The 22,081-nt window shown below is 42.6% G+C and overlaps 1 protein-coding gene across 22 annotated transcripts in view; it reads right to left on the bottom strand.

The window, feature by feature from the left end:
• ZMIZ1 (zinc finger MIZ-type containing 1) overlaps window positions 1-22,081 on the bottom strand; it is a 510,613-nt gene that overhangs the window by 412,558 nt on the left and 75,974 nt on the right. For 16 of the 22 annotated variants that reach the window (XM_075934736.1, XM_075934735.1, XM_075934734.1 and 13 more), the window contains one exon: window positions 4,415-4,532. The exons of 2 other annotated variants lie outside the window; for them this stretch is intronic. The gene's annotated coding sequence lies outside the window, so the exon portion shown is untranslated. The remainder of the gene's footprint in view (window positions 1-4,414; window positions 4,533-22,081) is intronic. 4 more of the 22 variants (XM_075934741.1, XM_075934740.1, XM_075934738.1 and 1 more) reach the window with 1 other exon arrangement.

Here is a 22,081-nt window from a genome sequence, read left to right as displayed (position 1 = left end):
ACAGACCATGTATTTTGGCCTGGCCTAAGAGAAATGGCAACAGTCCTCAAGCAGAGTCTTCACAGGAAGAGACTGAGAATACAGAGCAAATGCAAAGTTTCAAATAAAAAAATCTGATTAAAGCAAAATACAACGTTGCCCCACCACAAAAGGCCAATGCACAGAGTCCCAAAAATCTACCCAAACACCCAACATTCCTGTGAGGTTTGGGTAACAGGTTTTCATTAACTCAGTTCCAGCAGATTTTGGAGTCTGAACAAACCCAGAGACCAAGCAACCTCAGCTGAAACTGCCAGATTTTGCAGTGGCTTTTACACAGAATTCCAAGTCAGACCAGACTAGCAAATCTGTTAATTTGCTCTGAACAGATCCCAGAAGGCAGTCTAGGGGAAAAATGAGTCTAAGGGTTGTGAGGTGGCTTCTGCCAGCCTCCCTTCTCTACAAATTCCCTCTTACCCATTCGGGGAATACATGTCTGAAGCAGCAAGGAGATCCCCATGATTTAGCCTTGCAGCTAGGTGGGAAAGTTACCGCCACTTTTAAAGAAGATTTAAGCCTTGTCTACACTGGCAAGTTGTGTCCCCAAAGCCCCCCATTTTAGCAACAAAATTCAGAGTAGTCACACTGCAATGTGACAAAAGTCACGACAAGTACCCAGTTTTGGCGACAAAAAACTTCCACCTCCGCAAGGGACTTTTGTCTCTTCCCCCCTCGCTTTGCTGTTGACAGTCGTGCAGCGTGCACTACAGTAGGGTTTTGTTCAAGTTTATTGAACTCCAGGATGTTTCCCACAATGCCCAATAAGCCACTCTGGCCAGTACTCTGAACTCCGCTGCTATGCACCCACGTAAACAGGTATACGTATGTGCCCCTCCCATATGCAAACCCTGGGAACTTTAAAATTCATTTCCTGCTGGCTGATCAACGCAGAGTGCTCCTCATGGCGTCTCCTCAGAGAAAGAATGGTGGCTATCACTCAAGACACTCCCACCACATGCCGTTTTTATAAAGAACTGGATGCAATCTTGGATGGGGAGAGTGTGGATAGTTCCTATAGCACAAAATCAGAAACAGGCATTAAGCGGGAGGCAGAAGTTACTGATGAAGTGGTGGAAGCGGACGAAGAGGTGGAGCTCAATCTGGTGACAACCTGTGAGCCAAGCAGCGAGGAATTGCACTCAAGTCCTGAGGTTTATGAGGGCTCTCGCGGACTGACATGGACCATGAATTAAGGGAAAAAATGCAGGGTAAGTTACTGTGCAGCTGTGGAGGGGGCAGTAAGTTGCTCTAATGGCGCTGGGGGAGGAGGGATGGCAACAGCGGATTGCAGCGGGGTCAGGTTGGCACGGGCAGCAGTGCGGGAAGTTGATCTTGCTGTCAATGGAGAGGGTGGTGGCAGCGCGAGGCAACCAGAGGATGTATTTCTCTGAGCTGACTATGCCAAGTCTCAGTCTGTGCTATATCCAAACAGAGCATCTATGTACAGAGATCTGCAACTGAACGGTAGCAATCAGGAATCAACAGCTTCTACAAAGCAATCAAACACGCTTCTCTATCGAGATAGCAGCTCTCATTTGGGTGTCCTTGTGCCACCATTCAGGGGCCAGCTCAGCACACAGCTCTGGGAAGGTTGCTTTATACATCTAGAAGTTCTGTACCCATTGAACTTCATCCCACACCTGCATGGCAGTGCGATCCCACTACTTACTGCTGGTCTCCCTCAGCCAAAAGTAATGCTCTACTGTGCACAGCTGCTCAGCGATAGCCCAAAGCAATGCTATCCTGTCCCTGCCACTTACATTGTCGTCCACACTGTCGTCCGTTCATTCTCTGCTACTAAGTGCTCTGCTGCAATGTGGAATGTCCTATGCATGTTAAACACCACATGCGAGAGAAGTCTGGGCTCCATGATTTCTTATGACGGATGCTGGCGTTCACAGCAAAGACTGTCCATTCCAAGTGGTGTGAAAGTAAGCTGGAAGCACTGAGAGAGCAGGGGAGCTATGAGGCAGCTGACGGGATATTTTTCACGTTCCCTAAATGCTTAGCACTATGTTGCACATTCCCACAATGCTTTGCAACTGAAGGTGATGGGGTGGGGGGGGAATAGCTCAGTGGTTGTGAGTTCAATTCTTGCAGAGGCCATTTAGGGATTTGGAGCAAAAATTTGTCAGGGATGGTACTTGGTCCTGCTGTCCATTAATCTCCATGAATTTATTTATAACCACATTGCTTTGCCCTTTCTGCCGACAATGTAGCCATGATACTTCGACAGACGGGGGCAGCGTAAACATGATTTTACAACTCATTTTGTCATCGCCAAATCTTTCCAGTGTAGACAAAGCCTCAGAGAGCCAAGCCGGCTGCGCAGCCGGTGCCATTTTTCATAGGTGAGAAAGGGAGGAGTGAAGCTTACCTCCCTACAGTAATGAGGATTAGTGGTCTGAGAGTCTGACACTCCTCCCTCATTAAAAGATAGCAGACAAAATGATAGACAGGTAATTACCCCAGGAGCAGCCCAAGGGAAATTCCAGGAGACTCCATTAGAATGCTTCAACTGGTCTGTAGGTTTCTGCTTGTCTCTGATCGATTGAAGCTCCCCAGAAAGAGTCAGGGGAAAGCTCAGTTGCTTTGTTTCAGAAGGTAATCAGTCACCCAGTAGGAGCCCTTCAAATACAGGACTTGCTTTCTTTCCCATTGTCAGCAGGAAGGTGGCAAGCATGGGACAGAGCTGCTTCAGGCATAGTTGCCTACCTGCAGTTTGTCATTTGGCCAGCAAGTTATACCCTCGTGTATTTGCACTTACACTGAGTTTCTACATTTTGCACCAAACTGTCTATGGCACTGTTGTCCGTGGATGCCCCTGAATCGCGGGGCTAATGCTTCATTTAGGAATCAGTTACCATTAGGTACTGGAAGCTAAATAATTAACAACAGGCTTTTCCAAAAGAGCCTACAGGAATGAGGTACTCAAATCAACTTGGCTCTCAATGGAAGTTGGGTACTTAATTTCCTCAGCATCTCCTGAGAGTCTCGGCAGGAGGTAACAACATTTAAAAACATGTCCTAAAATAGGTTCATCTAAAATACTTGTGAGGCTAGAAACTGTTTTGAAACCATTAACTTGCAGGGCACTGGGGACATGGCATTGAAACCATCTTTCATGTAAACCATATTCCAAGAAATGATAATATGGGTGAGGATTACACAAGGTCACACTACCCTCTACGGCCATGGAATTTATTGCCTAGAGGCTCTCACATCCCGTATGCTGGCACTTGTGTCTGGAACTAGAAGCACAGATACGTGAAAAACAAGCTCAATCAGAAGGAAGTATAGCCTACAGGTTGGACCTCCCTCGTCCAGCACTCTCAGGAACTGACCCATCTTGAACAAGGGAGTTTGCCAGACCAAGGGAGGTCAATTGTGCCACTCCTGGGTCCATTAAAGTCTGCCACTCTTGAGAGACTTTGTGCTCTCCTGGGTTCGTCAACAGACCAGGCAGACTCACCCTTTGGCTGCCACACTCCCCTGCCTCCCGACCTCCACTGCCAGCCCTTCTAGCAGCTGTGGCTCCACTGTCCCAGGGCTGCTGCACTCAGCCATGGCCACTCGACTTTCTGATCCAACAGTATCTGTGCTCCTGCTAGAACACGGATGTTGCCAAGCCAGAGCTTCCTGGACAAAAGAGGTTCAACCTGTGGTTGATAGGACACTGGATTTAGACTCAGGACACCTGGGTTCAATTGCTGGCTCTGCCACCAGTCTGCTGGGTGACCTGGAACAAGTCATGTCCACCCATGCCTCAATTTCCTCCTATGAAAAGGGAGGAAAATGATATTGGATCCCTCCGTAAAATACTTTGACATATACTGAGGAAAACTGCTATGTAATATTTAGGGGTTACGATTATTAATCCAATCTCTTCCAAATCTCAAGGAAAGGTGCGATTCAAATGAAAAGCTAAGGCTCATGCTGGTACCGGTAGGAAGTCTCTCTCCCCTGGTATTGTTATTCCATCATTCTGACGGAACTAAATGGCCCCAGAGGGCTATGGGAGGCAGAGGAGGAGGGTGGCAAGGAGCAAAGCGAATGCAGAGAACTCATCGTCATTCCACCGTTTTTTAAAAATTGTTTTGTACTCACATTTTAAGCAAACTGTTTCCCACAGCTGCTCAAAACTCTCTGCCCTAAATGTAGAAATCGTCACAGGACAGGACTGTATGCACGAACGAACATACACAGAAGTCGCTCTGCATAAAGAGGACAGGAAACCATCCCCATCAACTTGAAGATGATCTCAGAAAATAAAAATTCCACAGCGGCAAGCATATTCTACGTTTACCCTCCTTCCCCACCTGCTCTGCAAGAGGTTTAACAGGCAAGACACCTAAAGCAGGCAGATAACAATTACCTTTTACCTCTCTGAAGAGGCCGCCGCCAATTAGCACATTCCTGGGGCTTCTAATTCAGTCAAGAAAAAAGAGGGGTGAGCTGGGATTGATGCCTCCGTCTGTGGTGCACAGTATTTCCTAAGAGGGAGAAAAAACAAAAAAGGGGAAAGTAAATAAATACCAGCTCTCTCATCCTTTCAAGGTGCAGCAGATCACAGCAACTCCTTAGCAAAGCCGTAGTCCCTCCCCCTTCTCCAGCCCCAAAATAGCCATCTGTGGTTGTACTGATCTGCTTGTCATGTCAAGGTCCAGAATGTGTAGGCCAAGACAACTGCTAATTAAAAAAGAAAAAAAAGAGCATGGATTGATCTGAACTGTTAGATAACTTATCCAAACCAAATGCTTGCCAGTGGGCCGGGGGAGTCCTCTAAAGAGCAAATAGTGATCCTAAAATAACCCAGGACTGGATAAATGCAAGGGAGATGCCAGAAGATACATGAATATTCACTCAAATGAATTTGTCTTAGTCACAATCAGCGTTCCCCCTAATTTTTCCTATCCAAGTGATGTGCCACACATTACTTTCATACCAGTGCATGTAACAAAAGTCGTGTGGCGGGAGTGGGTCACGGGTTCTGAGTGTGGGAAGGGGTTTTAGCCTGGGGCAGAGGGCTGGGTGCAGAAATGTGAGGGCAGGGGCTGGGGATGCGGAGTCTGGGGTAGGTCAGAGGGCTTGGGGGCATGTATGCGAGGGCTGTCCGGTGCTGCAGGCGCTGGAATGGGATTGGGGATAATGGACTCAGGGCTGGGACAGAGAGTTGCGGTGCAAGGCCTCTCTGGATGGGGGGGGGTGGCGGTGTATAAAGGCCCCATGGTGCAGGTTGCCCAAGGGAGAGAGGACCACCCCATCCTTCTCTCACCACAGCAGGGCCAGGTGAGAGGTGACTCTCCACAGCCACTGTAGCTCCAGTGGGCAGAGCCAGGAGAAGGGCACCTGTTCTCCTAGCCGGGGCAGCTCTGAGTTGAGTGCCATGGCTGTGGAAGAGGCACCCTCTCCCCTGGCCCCAGCACAGAGCAACCGCTGTCGAGTAGAGGAGGGGCGGGAGGGAGACACCTCCTCCCCTCCAGCCAGGGCACCCGCCCTGAACTCCAGCATGAGGCTCGTTGTCAGGCAGCTGTGCAGGCACTCAGCCATGCACCTTAGGGGGAACTTAGACCATAATCGGGTACATTTTTGTAAAACGTTCATATGAGTCGTTTTCACTGGCAAAATAACAGTGGCCGATTTTCCAGTCACACGTTCAAGTCTTCACACACACAGACTTTTAGAATCATGCGTACAAGTGCTAGTGTGCTCATCAGAAACACCATCACATGGTGTACAGGACCGGCCATCACTTCACATTTCAATATGTTTCCTATTTATTTTCATTCCCGTGTAGGCAAATACCAAGGAACTCCAGAGCCAATTTACATTTTTGACAAAGAGTTTTAAAATACAATCCAAAAGTGAGGGGAACAAACCAACGAGCTTTCTTCAGACTAAAGAAGCCAGTTCACAAAACAGAAACTTTCCCAACTCAGCTCCAACAAAAGCTTAATCCAATTTAATCCCTCCCCTCAGAGGTATCTCTGGTCCCATCTTCCACAATTGGATGTCTAAGAAAGGTCATATAAGGCTTTGTCCACCTTTGCCAGTCAGGTGTGATAAAAACCACTCCCAACCAACAAGTTTCCTTGACAAAAGTGTCAGCATGGAAAGCACTACCTAGTTACCACTAATTGGGGGTGGTTTGCATTAAGCCAATGAGAGAGCTTTTCCCTACTGGCACAGAGCAGCTAATCAGGAGATATTACAGCCTGCAGCTGCAGTAAGGTCCATTGTACGTATAACAGCCTTAGGCAGGCTAAGCATGGTTATCCAAACAAAGCCAGCCTTCACACAATCTGCTGCCAAAAAGAGAAATTTAAAACAAGCAACCCAATGCTCAGCCCCATCCTCTACCACCTAATGCGCTTCTCACAGAGTTTCACTTATTTCTGTTTCCCCAGTAGGAACTAACTTGTCTTCTCGCCACATACAGGGTTGCCAGATGGTCTCCCAAAAAATACCGACACGCAATATTTTTTTGGTCAAGAAAAAAAAAAGGAATGTGGGATAATAAGCCTCCCCAATAAGGCTGAGGGGCAGAGCCACGATCGGCGCTGGGAGCCTGTGACTCTCAGCCACTCCCCCCGCTTCGGCTAAGCTAGGCTTCTGAAGCGCCCAGAGCAGCGATCGCGGCCCCACCTCCCAGCTGGGAGTCCCAGCAACTCCCCATGCCCCCGCCAGGCTTCTGTGCAATTACAGGCTGCTAGCGCCGATCGTGGCCCCGCCTTCCAGCCACTCCCCCCCGTCCACGCCAAGCTTCCGTCGGGCACACAGCCGGAAAAATCAAAAAATAAATCAGAGAACACCGGACATTGCACATGTCCAGTATTCTCTGATATTTTTTTACCAGACAAAGAGCACAAATACAGGACTGTCCGGTAGAATTCCGGACACCTGGCAACCGCATACCACTGTCAGAAAGAGAACTGCTCGCAACCCATCCCATGCCTTGCCCTACAACTACAGAGGCCACTTACAGAGAGAATCAAGAGTTTGTTTAACAGCCAATTGGGTTTTAGCTAATGTGTTAGAGGCTCATGTACTAAGCTCCAGAGGTACCAGGTTCTATTCTGTTCACAGACAACCATGGGGGTCTACCAAGGTTACATACTCTACTCTGGATTTTCTGCAGCAAGAAGAAACAAATGCATCTAATACCAAGCAATACCTAATTGTGCCACTTGCTCCTCATCTCCCTAAGGAGGTCATTTTTATCTGACGCTGGAGAACCTAATAGGGAGAAAAGGCAATCCCATCAATAGGAAATCTGTGTTTAAAACCATTCAACGCACACTGCACTTTCTCCGATTCCAAACAACCACAGTTTCTGCATCTGCCAGGAGGACTAAACCTCCACTCTTCATCCTTCTACCTGCTAGACAGACGTACAGCTCCAAGGGTAATTCTGATGAGCTTTACCTCTAGATACAGTGATGGCCTAACAAGAATTCATGAAGTAACAGCAGTGTAAATCTACAATGAAAACCTCAACAAAGATCCTGGAGAAAAAGACACAGAGGCTGCACGCAAAGGGAGTGAGTGATATACAGAACAAACAAGATCAGTGGCACAAAATGTCTCCTGTTCTGCCCTGCTACATCTGCCCATTCAAGCACCCAGACAAAATAAACCAGTGATCCGGAATGATAGATCCTGAGATACAAACAAACAAAAAATCATCTGTGTTAAAAAAAATTCCCTATGGCAGACTCTCCCACACAGTAGAAAAACACAATTATATACAGTTTCCCTATTTGCATCTCTTCTACACACCAGGTACTATGGTTGTTTGCACTAAATTGCCTTTAACCAATTTCAGATAATAAGTAGAGTACTCAAAATGTGACACTTTTTCATGCAACGGGGAGTAGACGCAGAGCCCTGATTATGGAGAACTGAAAAGAAATGACCCTCAATGAACTGGTTGTGACATATATGCTTCCTGAGGCACTGCACTAATCAATATTTACTGACAGACTCACCACAGACCATGTCGGGAAAGACAGCAAAAGAAAAAAAACACACACACACACACACACACACACACACACACTTATTTTGCATTCATCAGCAATACAAATCAAATACATCCTTCTTTCCTTTTTAATTATGAAATCAAAGACACGCTTTAGGCAGCATTATTTATGATGAAAAGTCCCTACCAATGAAAAAAACCAAACCTGCAGACACCAGTTAGATGGAGCCAGTTAGGAGTTGTCATACTAGCTAAATGCCATATGTTTTAAATACAGCTTCTTTTTTTTTTTTTCAATCACACACGTAGTTTCACACTCCTACAACAGAACTGGGATTTGAAACCTAGGTCTTCCAAATCCCAGGTAAATACCCTAGCCACTAAACTATTGGCTATTCTAGATTAGGAAGGAATGGGAAGTGGTAATTCTTGCTATCTCACAAGACCCCCAAACACCTTTCCTGATTAACATTTTCCTTACCCTTTCACAGGGAAAGATTTGGATTATCCAACAACAACAAACAATTTTCTCAAACATTTCCTGACCAGTTCCAGACCTGAGCCCCACTGGGAGCCCCAGCAAGGATTAAAAAATTACAGCTCTTAAAGAAGCTTCTGGGGGGAGCCGAGTTAGTCTGTTTGAGTATGTCTACACTTGCACCCTCTTTCGAGAGAGGCATGCAAATGAAGACATTTGAAATTGCAAATGAAGCTGGGCGTTAAATATTCTGTGCTTCATTTGCATGATTGCATTATGGTGCTATTTCGAAATAACAGATGCTGTTAAGAAAACCCTTCTCTTGAAATAACTGATAAACCTTATGGGTGTGTCTAGACTGCATCCCACTGTCAGCAGAGGAATGTAAATTAGGCACTTCAAAAGTGCAAATAAAGCGGGGATTTAAATATACCGTGCTTCATTTGCATAATCACATAATGGTGCTATTTCAAAATTGAAACCACAGTCTAGACGCGATTCTTTCGAAAACATAAGCCTTTTTCAAAAGATCTTGTAAACCGCATTTTTTGAGGAGTACAGGATCTTTCGAAAAAGGCTTCTATTTTCGAAAGAACAGCATCTAGACTGCGTTTCCGATTTTGAAATAGCACTTTTTCGAAAGAGCGCCATAACATGATTATGCAAATGAAGCACGGGATATTTAAATCCCCACCTTCATTTGTACTTTCGAAGTGCTTCATTTACATCCCTCTGCCGACAGAAGGATGTAGTCTAGACGTAGTCATTGTGGCTATGTCTAGGGTGGTCTAAACTACACCCCTCTGTTGGCAGAGGGATATAAATTAGACACATTGAAAGTGCAAGTGAAGCGGGGATTTATATATCCCATACTTCATTTGCATAATCGTGTCCTGGTGCTGTTTCGAACAAGCGCCATTTTGAAACTGAAAGTGCGATTTAGATGCGCTTTTTCCAACAACGGGGCAATTTTTTGAAAGATCTTGTACAGTACTCCTCTGGATGCTCTCTTTCAAAATAGCACAATTTGCATTACATAGCGTCTTTTTTCAAAAAAGCACTTTCGAAAGAAGGTGTTTTCTCGTAAAACGAGATATTCCGCAGTCAAAAAAACCCTGCCGCATTCTTTCAATTTACTTTCGAAAGAACGTGGCAGCAGTCTGGACGCAGAGGAAGTTTTTTCAAAATAAGGCCACTTTTTCAAAAAAAAAAACCCTGTAGTCTAGACACTCCCTGTATGAGAAATAAGGGTCATTTCGAGAGAAGGGTTTTCTCTCAAAATAACCTCATCTTAACAGTGTTTATTTTGAAATAGCGCTATTTCGAAATAGCAGCATAACGGAATTATGCAAATGAAGTACAGGATATTTAAATCCCAGCTTCAACTGCAATTTCGAATGTCTTCATTTGCATCCCTCTCTCAAAAGAGGGTACAAGTGTAGACATACCCTTACAGAAAAAAACAACAACAAATGGTCTGGTAGCACTTTATAGACTAACAAAACATGTAGATGGTATCGTGAGCTTTTGTGGGCACAGCCCACTTCTTCAGATGACCATGAGCCGTGCCCACTTTAGTCTATAAAATGTTACTAGACCATTTTTTGTTTTTTAGCTCTTAAAGGGACAGCTGAAGTCCTCTTCCCATCACCCTAACCAATGAGAGAATTGGGAACTATGGAAAAGCAAAATATCTGCAAAGCCTCCTCGTTACCCATAATGCTTACAAAAAAACTTGACAGGGAGAAAAAAGGGAGTTCTGTGTTATATTTCTTTTTATAAACATCATATTCCCCCTCAGGTGATCCGTGTGATATTAACTTGCCTCAACGTCAGGAGACCAGGCAAGCTGGCAAGTGAGGTACAGCCAACCCAAGAATTCCCAACAGCCCCAAAATACATTTTTCATATTCTTTTTTATTTGATGGATAAGCATATACAGATTTAAAGACAAATTGTCTTTGAACTTAAGTGTCATAACTCACTCTTCCCAGCAGCAAAACCCAGTGCCAGAAACTTTGAAGAACATAGTGCCACGTGGCCTCAAATCTTGGCATGCCTCATAAGGCCTCAAGAAGTTTCCTTGTTACCATGGCAATTTACAACGCCCAGGAGTCATTTTAGAATGGCGTTGCTGTGGTAACCACTGCTTGGTGAGGCCATGGCAGGTTTGTAGCTGCCTGGGCAGGGACAGGGCCTTCATCCTGCGCCTTTCTGGCCCCATGTGTGTGCATGAGGAGCTGCCATTAACCCCTGTGCATGCCTTTATGATCTGCCCCCGACCCTCCCATGGTGGGCTGGGTAGCGGTTCCAGTTCTTCGGTTCACCTGCTGCTGCTTCTTCACTGTAAATAAGGGCAGTTTTTAATAGCTATTCAATTATACCCTGAGCAACCTATTGTATGATTTGTGACTCACCAATGAAAAAACCTCAGGAGCAAACAGTGGCTAAGCTAGGAGATAAATCCAAATGAGACTATGAAGGGAAATGAAACAATGGCAAAGACAAGGATTCCTGAGGGAACAATTTGGAGAATAGCCCTGGAATGAATGACTCTTCCTAATGGTGTACCCAGGATCCAAAGAGATCCTAAACCTCAAAGACGCTAGCAAAAGAAGGGTTGAATGAGCGGCCAGAGGCCACGCAGAATATGAAAGCTGAGAGAGTTACAGTGAGACACAGATTGGGAGTCTGTTGCGCCCAGAAAAGTTGCTTCACCTTGCCAGAGATGGATTTAGATGAGCTGAGAGGAACTTACACCTTAAACAAAGTTTCTTTGCCAGTTGCTGTAAATATGAAGAGCCTTTTATTGTTTTCTATCTCTTACTCTACTTGCTTTGTATCTTAGAGGAATAAATAAACGATGCTTTGTTTTGATTACAGGATTTGTGTCACTGCATACTTAAAATATGTCTAAACCGAGGCTTTCACTACACTGGAAAGGTTTGGTGAACAAAGCGCTGTCGACATGCAAAAGTTCCCCAAACTGAAAACTCACTGTCGACATATTATGGCCACATTGTTAGCTGCCCCTTCGAAGAAGGAGCAAAGCAATGTGGGTAAGCATCCCACAGTGTCTAGTGACACCTTCAGTCGCTAAGCACTATGGGAATGCACAATGTAGTGCAAGGCATTTGGGGAATATGAAAAACATCCCAGCAGCCACCTCTTTGCTCCCCACCCCTCCCAGGGCTTCTGGCTTAATTTTGCATCACCTGAATGCAAACTCCAGGATCTGCTGTGAGAAATTATGGATCCCCAGACTTTTCTCCCATGTTGAGTTCAATGTGCTTAGGACATCACACATTGCAACAGAGCTACTTACGCACTTAATAACAGAGAACGAAGATGCCGATGCGGGCAACAATGTGCGTGACAGGGACAGCAGAGAAGGGTATTGCATTAGGCAACCACAGAACAGCTGTGCACAGTAGAGCATTGCTTTTGGGTGAGGGAAACCAGGACTGAGTGCAGGGATTGCACTGCCATGCAGGTGTGGGATCAAGAGCAGTGGCTACAGAACTTTCAGATTCATAAAGCAATCTTCCTGGAGCTGTGTGCTGATCTGGCCCCTAAACTGCAGTGCAAGGATACCTGAAATGACAGCTGCCCTCTCGGTAAAGAAACGTGTTACCATTGCTTTGTGGAAGCTGGTGACTCCTGTTTGCTACTGTTCAGACATTAGGAAATTAATTTTAAAGTTCTGGGGTTTGCAAGGTGGGAAGGGCACATTTGTTTACATGGCTGCAGAGCAGCAGAATTCAGAGCGCTGGCCAGACTGGCTAATCAGGCATCGTGGGAAACATGCTCGAGCTTAGTAAACTTGACAAAAAAATCTACTGTAGTACACATGGCATGATTGCCGACAGAAAAGGGGGAGGGAGAAACAAAAGTTCCTTGGGAGTTGGAAGCTTTTTAGCACCAAAACTCAGTGCTTGTCGCAACTTTTGTCTCCATATTTTGTCGCCAAAACTTGCCAGTGTAGACAAAGCCCAAAACAGCTACACTACTGTAGCACCATAAAATAGACACTTCTTCTGTTCACAGAAAGGGTTTTCCTGATGTAGTTGTTAACCCACTTTTCTGAGAGGTGATATCTACATTGAAGTAAGAATTTTTTCTCTAGACCTCGCTAGGTCTATTGTGCGGGTAACGTTGAACTAGGTAGGATATGACATTTTTTTCATAGCCCTGAGTAATGTAAATCTAGACCTTATTAGAACAGGCCTTATTACTGCATGTTCTTCAAGGTAAGCTATTAATGGTGGCAAAACCAAGGTCAGCCTGTCATTAACTCAGTTGGCAACTGGGCAGCTGGAGCCCAGATATCTAGTCAGAGAGGCTGGACTAGACTGGTTACCCAGTGAGCAGTGGGAAGACAGTCTTGTCATCTAAGAGCTGCATTCCAGATGGACTGAAGGGGTCTAAAGCACAGTTTATCCAGTAGCCATGAAATGTGCACCCCACCACCCATGTCTGTCTGCATCTGTTATCACTGGTCTTCTACCTTCAGTGTGAACTTGGGGGGAAGAGAGGAATGAAAGCTGAAACCATTTTCCTGTTCTGAGTCCTGGTCCATGACTGGGTTCCTATGGGCTACACTAGTACAAATATTGATAAATGGGGAAACCTAACCAAATGACATGTTTTATTATGTTAAATCAAGTGGCTTCAAAAAGTCCCTGGCTAAGCCAAAGTGATCATTTGCTTAACAAAAACGTCAAACATTTGTATATATATGCAAACTACATTATAGTCTGAGACAACAGAAATGGAGAAGAGAGAGGGCGTTCAGGACTGATGTGGAAATTTCAGTGTTCCTTGTAATCCACAACTGAAGGGAAGATGCACATATTCACCACACAAGCTCTCTCACAAGATCTGTGATAAATTTGTCAAGAATTTATAACAATAATGTTGCCATATCCAATTTTTAATAAAAATAAGCCTACAGCCGCAGGCAGCTCGAGTTGCAGTTTTATTAGATCTCAAACTAAGCAAGATCATTGTAGGTCAATACTAAGGCTATGGGAGAACTCTTCTACTGTAGCTGCCATACATATCTCACTCATTTCTTATCATTCAAAAATCCCACCATGTTTGTAAGACATGGGTTCTAACACTGGCGTTTCCCCCCAATATCCATTCCAGATAGCTGTCTGCTAACCTAAAATGGCCAAATCACAATTCAAGGAGAAGTTATTCTTTGTCATTTCCTGACACACACACAAATTGCATTACTAGGCCAGAACACCTCTCCCCCCCTTTCTTTACACACACACACACCCACACCATCAGGGAGGCTAAAGAAATCAATTAAAATCAGAGGCTTTGTCTACACTGGCAATTGAGTGACAAAGCTTTTGTCATTCAGAGGTGTTTTTAAGCCCCTCCCACCCCCACCCCACCAACAAAGCAAACAAACTCCTGGTGAGGGGGGGGGGGGTTAAAGTTTTTTTAATCAGCAGAAGTGCTGACAGTGTTTGCACTGCCTGACTTTTAGCAACATGGCAGTGTCAACACAGTCATGTTGGTAAAAGCTGTGTGGTGTAGACATACCCTTAGTGCTGAACATATACATAGAAAGAGACAGTCCCTGATCCAGTGTAAGAAGGCAAGACAAAAACCAATGAGGAATCCTGTAGTACCTTAAAGACTAACAGATGTATGTGGGTATATGCTTTTGTAGGCAAAAACCCATTTTGTCAGATGCCCACATCAATCCGTTAAGTCTTTAAGGGCATGTTTACACTAGAAAATTATTTCAAAATAACTTCTTTCCAAACTAACTATTTTGAAAGTGTGTCCACACTACAGGGAAGCCTTGAAATTAGTCACCACAGAGTAGATAAAAAGTAGATAAAACCAAAATTTCTAATGATAAAAAATCAAGATAAAAAAAGATATTGCGGGGAAGGGACACAAGAACAGGCACACTCTACAATACATGATGAAGTAGCAAAAAGGGCATGAACTTTCCCCAAATGCATACCCTTTCATGTTGCAGTTCAACATTCCGTACAACATCATTTCATGAAATTGGGATACACCCTTATTCAATCCCTTATTCAATTTAAAAGTCTCTAGATATTTTCACTATTCCCCACGTCCACTGCCAGTCACAAAGAGCAGCAGGCATTGCACAAAGCATTACACACTGACACATCATACTACAAAACCATACACACAGCTCTATACAGTATGCAGAGTTGGTTCCACTGGACAGTTGTCTCCAGCCTCTCTCCTACTTCCATGGCTGTCTACAAAGCAGACAGAAGGCTAGCATACTTTTCAAATATCTCCGATGATGGGATTTTCACCTTTCTGGAGCATGTTCCCTCACTGCCGATTTCTGTCATCTGTCCCTGCTTTCTAAAGCCAGTTTGGAGACTTTAGAAAGTGTCTGCAAACATAAAAGCTCCACTACAAACATCTCTGCAAAAAAGTTGCAAAAACGTTTATGAAAATGAAAACAAACTTAGCAGTATGGTCAGATGAGTCATGATAATTTTGTTAATAATGTTTTCCCATTATCTAATCAGCTCTCAGTGAACACAGGGGTTTGCCTGCTAGTAGAAATCCATAAGCCACTTTCCACTTCATCTATATGAAAGTTCTGGGTGTAAAAAATATTGTTCTACCGTTTTATTTAAGGCACTTCAAGAAGTGGGTGTGCTTGAAAAAATGTTCAAGATGTCAAAGATTTTTCCCATCCTGAAAAGTGAAATCACAACTCAACAACTTCCACAAGTGAAAAATCCAAACAAAAATACGGTTTACGTTACTCAGTTGTGGGGCGGGGATTTATATATATATATATGTATGTATATATAAAAATTAAAGTTGTTTCAAACCAAAAGCAGAACTTTTCATTTTCAAAGAGGCAAAATAGAATATTGTCATTTCCACTTTCTTAAATACTAGAAATTTGTTAATAATGCAAAAAGTTTCAGTTTGTTCAACCAGCTGAAAAACATTTCATTAACAGAGTCTCTACCAGCTTTATTGCTTCCATCATTAAAGGTTTATATTGGCCATTTTCATGTTATACCCATATAAAACTCCCTCCCTCTCTCCCCTCCTCCCCCCGAAAACACCACTACTGTCTCTTTCTTAAATGTTTTCTAACCTTAAAAAAAAAAAGACAAGAAAACCATTTGTCAGCATCAAACAAAGTTTAATACTTTGAACAGGTAACAACCCTTCTGTAATTGCTGAATCTCTGGTTTGCTGTTTTCTGTACCAGGCTAAGGCAAAGGATCCCAAGTAATTCCCTCGTTTTGAATTTGTTTTTAAATGAGTTTGATTATTTGATGCAGATAAATCAAATCAAATAATATTTCTGTGTTCCCTGAGCCCCGGGTTAGAATATAAACAGAAGGAATGCCAGGCATACGGATACACTCTCCAGAGTGGCGTTCTCTCGGGGTTCCCTGTTAGTTACACCATGTCAGCTCCTGTGCTTTCCATTATCGACGGGCAGCATGCTAACATGACAGCAGACACAGGTTCTTATTTAGCTTTGCAATGGTTTTCAGCCACTCAGAAAACCAGCTATCTTGCTGCAGCAAAACTAAAGGATACTGAAAAAACAGAATCATTTGTTTCAAGATAAATGCTTTCTCCTCAGGTTTTTTTTTTTTTTTTTTAAATTAAAAAGGGAAAATTCTAGCCCCTAAGAACAGCATTTGTAAAGCTTGGATCATTTAGTCTGTGAAACCCAAGCCTGTAAAATGGGTGCTATTTCTTAAAAACATACAGTAAGTGCATTAAATTATTGATAGCCATTAAACAGGAAAAAAATTAAACAGCTCTCAGCTTTTATCAATCATTAATGCAGTTTCCAGAGCATCTCACTGGGTAGCTATCACATAGCAGAGTGCAAAGACTACAAATCCTGAAGGCACAAATTCATTTGCTGTGGATGGAAAAGAAAAACATGTTTGGGGGATGGGGTTAGGCAGGTATGGGAAAAGGAATTTTTTGTTGTTAACACTACTGGGGATTAGATGATTTCAAGGAATGGTGACAGGCTATCCACCTCGCTTCCATTTAAGGGTCCAACACCTCGTTAACAGGTCCAATGCATAAGGTGGCAGGCACCCTCCACTGCAATTAGCTTCAGTGAGTGCTGAAGGCAAGCAGTATTATCCAGAAAGCTTTCAGTAATTCAGGGTATCAGGCCCTTTGCTCTGCAGCGGGCCAAGATTTCACCACACTGATAATTAGCTGGCAGCCAATGTAAAATAGGTTGTCCACACAACCATGCTACCCCACCCACCACGACTGGTATTCTCAGCACAAAAGCCTGTGGCTTGTCTAAATGGAGACTGAGCTCCCTAGCCCCTCTTTCCCATACAGAAGACCTCAGTGGTCAAGACTGCTGCCTACAGCAGAATGGAAAACACACACACACACAAAATACATTTTTCCCTGAATTGTCCTCTGCATAATTTTTAAATGTTCACGTTTCATTCCTAATCAGAACAAAGACAAATGTCTAAATCTTTCATGAAATACAATTTCCAGCCTCTGCACAGCTCTAGTTATGATATACTGGCCAGGCAGTGATGTGAAGTCTATCAATGCCAAAGCCCATGGGTGGAGGATAAAAAGGAAAACTTCAGTATTCCATTGTCAGCTTTGCATCTTTCAAACAGTACTAAATCCACTGAAGTTCTTTCTTTTAAATATTCCATAAATTAAAGTAATTAAGAACCACATAGAGGCTAGATCCACTATAGTGCATTATTATTTGTGATCCTCTGTTCCCACTATCCAGAACCAAAGTAGAAATTACTTTCAGGAAGGATTCCTGAATATCAGAATGCTGCATTGTACATGTCAGCATACAAAATTAACTGGAACATTTCTCTCCATGCCAAAAAAAAAAAAAAAGGTAATTTAGATGTTACCAGGGGACTATATTTAAATACACAAATACACACAACTTAAGTCTATTTGCTCCCAAACCTAAATCTCAGGAGTTTTTCCCTGAAAGCAATTAAAAAAGGCAGAGTATCAAGCAATGAAATGGTGCCAAATATTGATATCCAACTAGTCAGGAAAAGCTGCTGTCATAACAAGACATTTTGTGCAATGTTTGTTTACAATCAAAAGCTGTCATAAAAAAATGCTAACCCTTTTTTCCAAATCATCAGGGTAAGACTGAATCATAATTTTTTATAATTTCTTTTTCCAAAGAGGCTTATAACTTGCATGATAATGAGTCTCATGGAAAGTAATACAATAACATTGGTAAAAGATATGACAATGTTAAATTAGTGATTTTATGTTGCATCACAAGCTCTCATTTACCAGCAATTTTAGTAAAATATTTCATCCTCATCTCTACACTTAACTACAGGAGTAAGAACTCAGATTATTAACATAATAGGCGACAATCCCAAGCTATCACACCAAGCTACCAGCTTCAGCCTCAGAGAAATGCGCCAGCCTGTCAGTCAGGCCATAAGCAGTACACCACACAGTGCTAGCTAACTGCAAAGATAAGGAGGATAAAAATCAGGGTGGGTCCAACAATTCACTGTGCTTGTAACAACTCCATGGCTGCATGCATGCCAAGAGCACTGCAGTTAAATCACACACAACCTGAGCAATCAAGCTGAATAAGGGAAGTTCTGGGTGACTTATGCCCCCATACGCCTGCTACCATAAGCCTTGCCTCCTAGACCTATGTGATGAAAGCAATAGGGCTTGCCTGCTTAGAGAGGTATCTTTCGGCCTTTGCCACTTTAGTTGCTCATGAAGTCATTTGTTTAACATGGACAGCACTGGAAGCTATGGCACTACTGACATATGTCTATGTACCTTTGGGTATGTGAATCTAGACACTCTGTACTACTTGCCCTTCTTTGTATGCAATACTTTTAATTTATTGGAAGCACAATAGCCAACCCTTGAACAAGTTCTGCAGTATGGGGAGGAGAGATGGGGAGAGAAGGTCTCGTGCTCCTACCATGAACCAGTAAGAAAGACTGCAAAGTATTCGATTCATCGTCTCAGACAGTACTCATTACTTCAGTCCCTAATAGGAGACGGCCTTCTGCTTTCACTAATTGGTAGTGTTCTATAAGTAACCCATCATAGTTCATCTGTATTTAATTGCCATTGATAACATACAATTCACCTTTATTATTTGTATGAACCCTACTCATTAGGATAAACTTCTTCCTCCTGTTTTTTTCTTTTCTCAATTTCACTTGCTTAGGTTTAATCAGATTTCTTATATATTTAAAGTTACAACAAGGAATACCGTAACTAATCACCACCTCAGCTGTTCACTTCTATGCTTTTGTGTTGTACATGGTACTGTTTAAATACTGTTATCTATCCTTGGCATTTGTGTGCCTTAAGAACTGCTTTAATATTCCAACATGACTCCAAGTAAAGTGAGCCGGGTCTGCACAGGTATGCCATGGAGTAGCTTACAGACCTCTACTACTTCGTCCACAGGAGATGGCGCATTTCACATGCTTAGTAGAGCTGGTCAAGAGTTTTCTAGCATAATATTTTCTGAATAGAAATGGCAATTTCTGGAAAATTTAGCTTGTCCCCCTCACAGGAAAATTTTTCATTTTCCATCTGGAAAAATCAAAACATTTTGGTTTTGAGTTAACGCAACCATGAAATGTAGCTACTTGAGATGCCATTCAATGCCTCATGGGACTTGTAGTTAAGGAACCGCATGCCTCCATTGTTCTTTATGGGTTGGATTCCTAAAGGAAAATAGAGGCATCCAAACTACAACTCCCATGAAGCATGGCAGCAGCTCAGTGAATGGCAGCAGATGATGAATGTTGAACCAAAGTAAAATAAAATGTCTTGATCTGACAATGATAACACAGTCAGCTTCAACTGAAAATGTCTAAATTAAATGTATAGACATTTCCTAAATACATAGAGGAAACTGCTACTTTGAACTTTCACCCCAATTCAGGTTTAAAAAACAGTTTCTTGTAGTGCAGAAGTTCCAACTTTCAACTAGCTATCGTGCTGAGGTTAAATATATTACCACTGCAGTCCACACTTGCTCTTTCACAGAACATACATTCAAAAAGACCATAGCTCCTGTCCATTTTGTGCAGTCCACAGCACAGTGCTGACTCCCCCAGTGACTTTAGAAATATCTAGAATTTCTATTCCTATGCTACATTTGAGATTTCCCTTAGTATATTCCTCCAGCGACAAAGGCCACAAAAAAGTTCAGTTCTCCAGGAAAAAACATACTATGAAAACGATTTACAGCATCTACAGTTACCTCTGCTAGGATAAATGGGAAGCTCTGTGACCAAAGGTCATCAAGTCCTCTTCCTTTAGGGTATAAGAGATCAGAAAGAATTCATCCTCTGTTCCGTATATAATGTTGCATAGTTAGCTGCACCACCATAGGGCCATATCTGGCACTTGCCTCTCTCAGAGAGGGAGTTTGGTCTTCCCTCGTGTGGCTGGAGCCATGTTTTTTTAAACATTGCTGGTTTTCTCAAAACTGATCCCTTGACCAGAAAGTCTTAATGAAGCCACTCATTTGAGCAACCAATTGCCAATTCATTGCTAATATGGAACTTAAGAGTAAGTAAAGTGTGAGTTTCATAACTCGTTTGTTAAGGTAGTCTCAATGCTTGGTGGTTGTTTTCATAAATCGTTTGTTAATGTGGTCTCAACACTTGGTGGTTGTTACATGAATAACAGACTAAATTTCATTATTTGTAAACAAAGATAATTTGGCAACAGCACTGTGATTTCAAACCACTGACTATGCAATGGAGAAGAGATGTTTAAAATCCATGGAGCAGTTCTGGTTTTGCAAAATCATAATCATGCGAGACTCACTTAAAAGTCACAGGTTGGTGCTGTGACAATTCTGCCAATGGATCCAGTTGTGTCTCTTTAGAAAACTGGCAATTAACTTCAACCAGTTCTCTCAATTTTCTCATCATTTCAAGAGTCTGACTATGTTAAAAATGCGGTGACCTTGAAAGCTATGGGGATACACCCTAGTCTGCACATTATCCAAAGCATGATAAAATGGATTACCACCTTCAAAGAAAGTACTAGGACTAACAATGTTTCACTTAATGAACCGCTCTTCCCCTTTCAATTCTTTTATCACCTGGGTATTTTGAAGAGCTCAGTGTGTAAAAATACATAGTTAAATGTTCAAAAAAACAACAAATAGTCTGGTAGCACTTTAAAGACTAACAAAACATGTAGATAGTATCATGAGCTTTAATGGGCACAGCCCACTTCTTCAGATGACCGGAGGGAGTGTTGTTTTGTTAAGTCTTTAAAGTACTACCATACAATTTGTTGTTTTTTACGTTTATCCTGTACAGACACTCCCTCCGGTCATCTGAAGAAGTGGGCTGTGCCCATGAAAAGCTCATGATACTATTTACATGTTTTGTTAGTCTTTAAAGTGCTACCAGACTATTTGTTGTTTTTTAAATTTAGTTAAATGTGTAGATCTTTATTAAAGAAAAAAGACCCAATAGTCATGTATTCCTTGCATTCTCAGTATTTCTATAAAATACTGTTGGCCCTTTTTCTAATATTAGGATCCCTTCTGATACCCACATCATGTTCTGCTAAACAGAAGCAGACAGCCAGGGCCTTGCTAGCTCACTACAAATGGAGGGAAAAAAATATCAATTCATAGTCTAACTTATTTTATGTGTGTACCAGTCCTGGAATATAGGCAATCACTAACAGTATGAAGGTAACCCCTTCTCCCAGGAATCCCATCCCAAACACCAATCCCTGTAACTTAGCAACTCAGCCTCAAGAATGGACTCTAATTAGAGACCAGGCAGAAACCAAAATATCCTGCTGCTTGCACTGCTCCTCTTTCCAACGACTTTTGTCTCTCTACAGAAACGTGCATTACCTGAAGCACCACCACTTTTGTTTGTCTTCATGTGGCTGTGCCCGTGTGCACACACAGAAAACAGTGCCACCTGGAGATACCTGCCATAACTCACTTTTATGAAGTAAACGGTTTCCATTTTTCTATACTAAAAGTATTTTCATACTGACCTATTTAAGCTAAAAACTTTTCCCCTGCAATCTCCATTTTAAAATGAGGAAACAATTGGAGCAGGGATAAATTTCAAGTAAGGAAGATGGAATTTGGCAATTTTGGATTTGGATACATATTTGTATATTTGGGGGAAAAAACATCCCTTGGCCAAATTGTATGCCTTGTTAGCTTGTCCCTTGAGCCCAAGAGATTAAGGATAACCTAAATTTGCATAAGGGAGAATTGAAGAAAATGAAAACCAAAGAATACTTTTGACTCATGTGTTCACTTATAATATCTACATTGGGATTTTATGGCTTTCCAAAAACCTCACATGTAGAATAAGAAATACTTGTAGAACCTGAAAAAATATTCCTAGCAATTTAGTATTTTTTAAAAAAAGGCTACTAACATTTTTACTTGATAAATAATTTAACACAAATAAAATGTGTGATCAACTGAAAGCAACAGAACTGGTGTCTGAGTAAGATTAGCCCAGCTAGGGTGTCTCATAAGATAAATACCATGGGGCAAGGAGAAGAAG

The sequence above is a fragment of the Pelodiscus sinensis genome, chromosome 8 (assembly GCF_049634645.1).
Source record: "Pelodiscus sinensis isolate JC-2024 chromosome 8, ASM4963464v1, whole genome shotgun sequence".
NCBI lineage: Eukaryota > Metazoa > Chordata > Testudines > Trionychidae > Pelodiscus > Pelodiscus sinensis.
The sequence above is the reverse complement of the archived record's forward strand: the minus strand, read 5'-3'. Positions and strand labels throughout refer to the sequence as shown.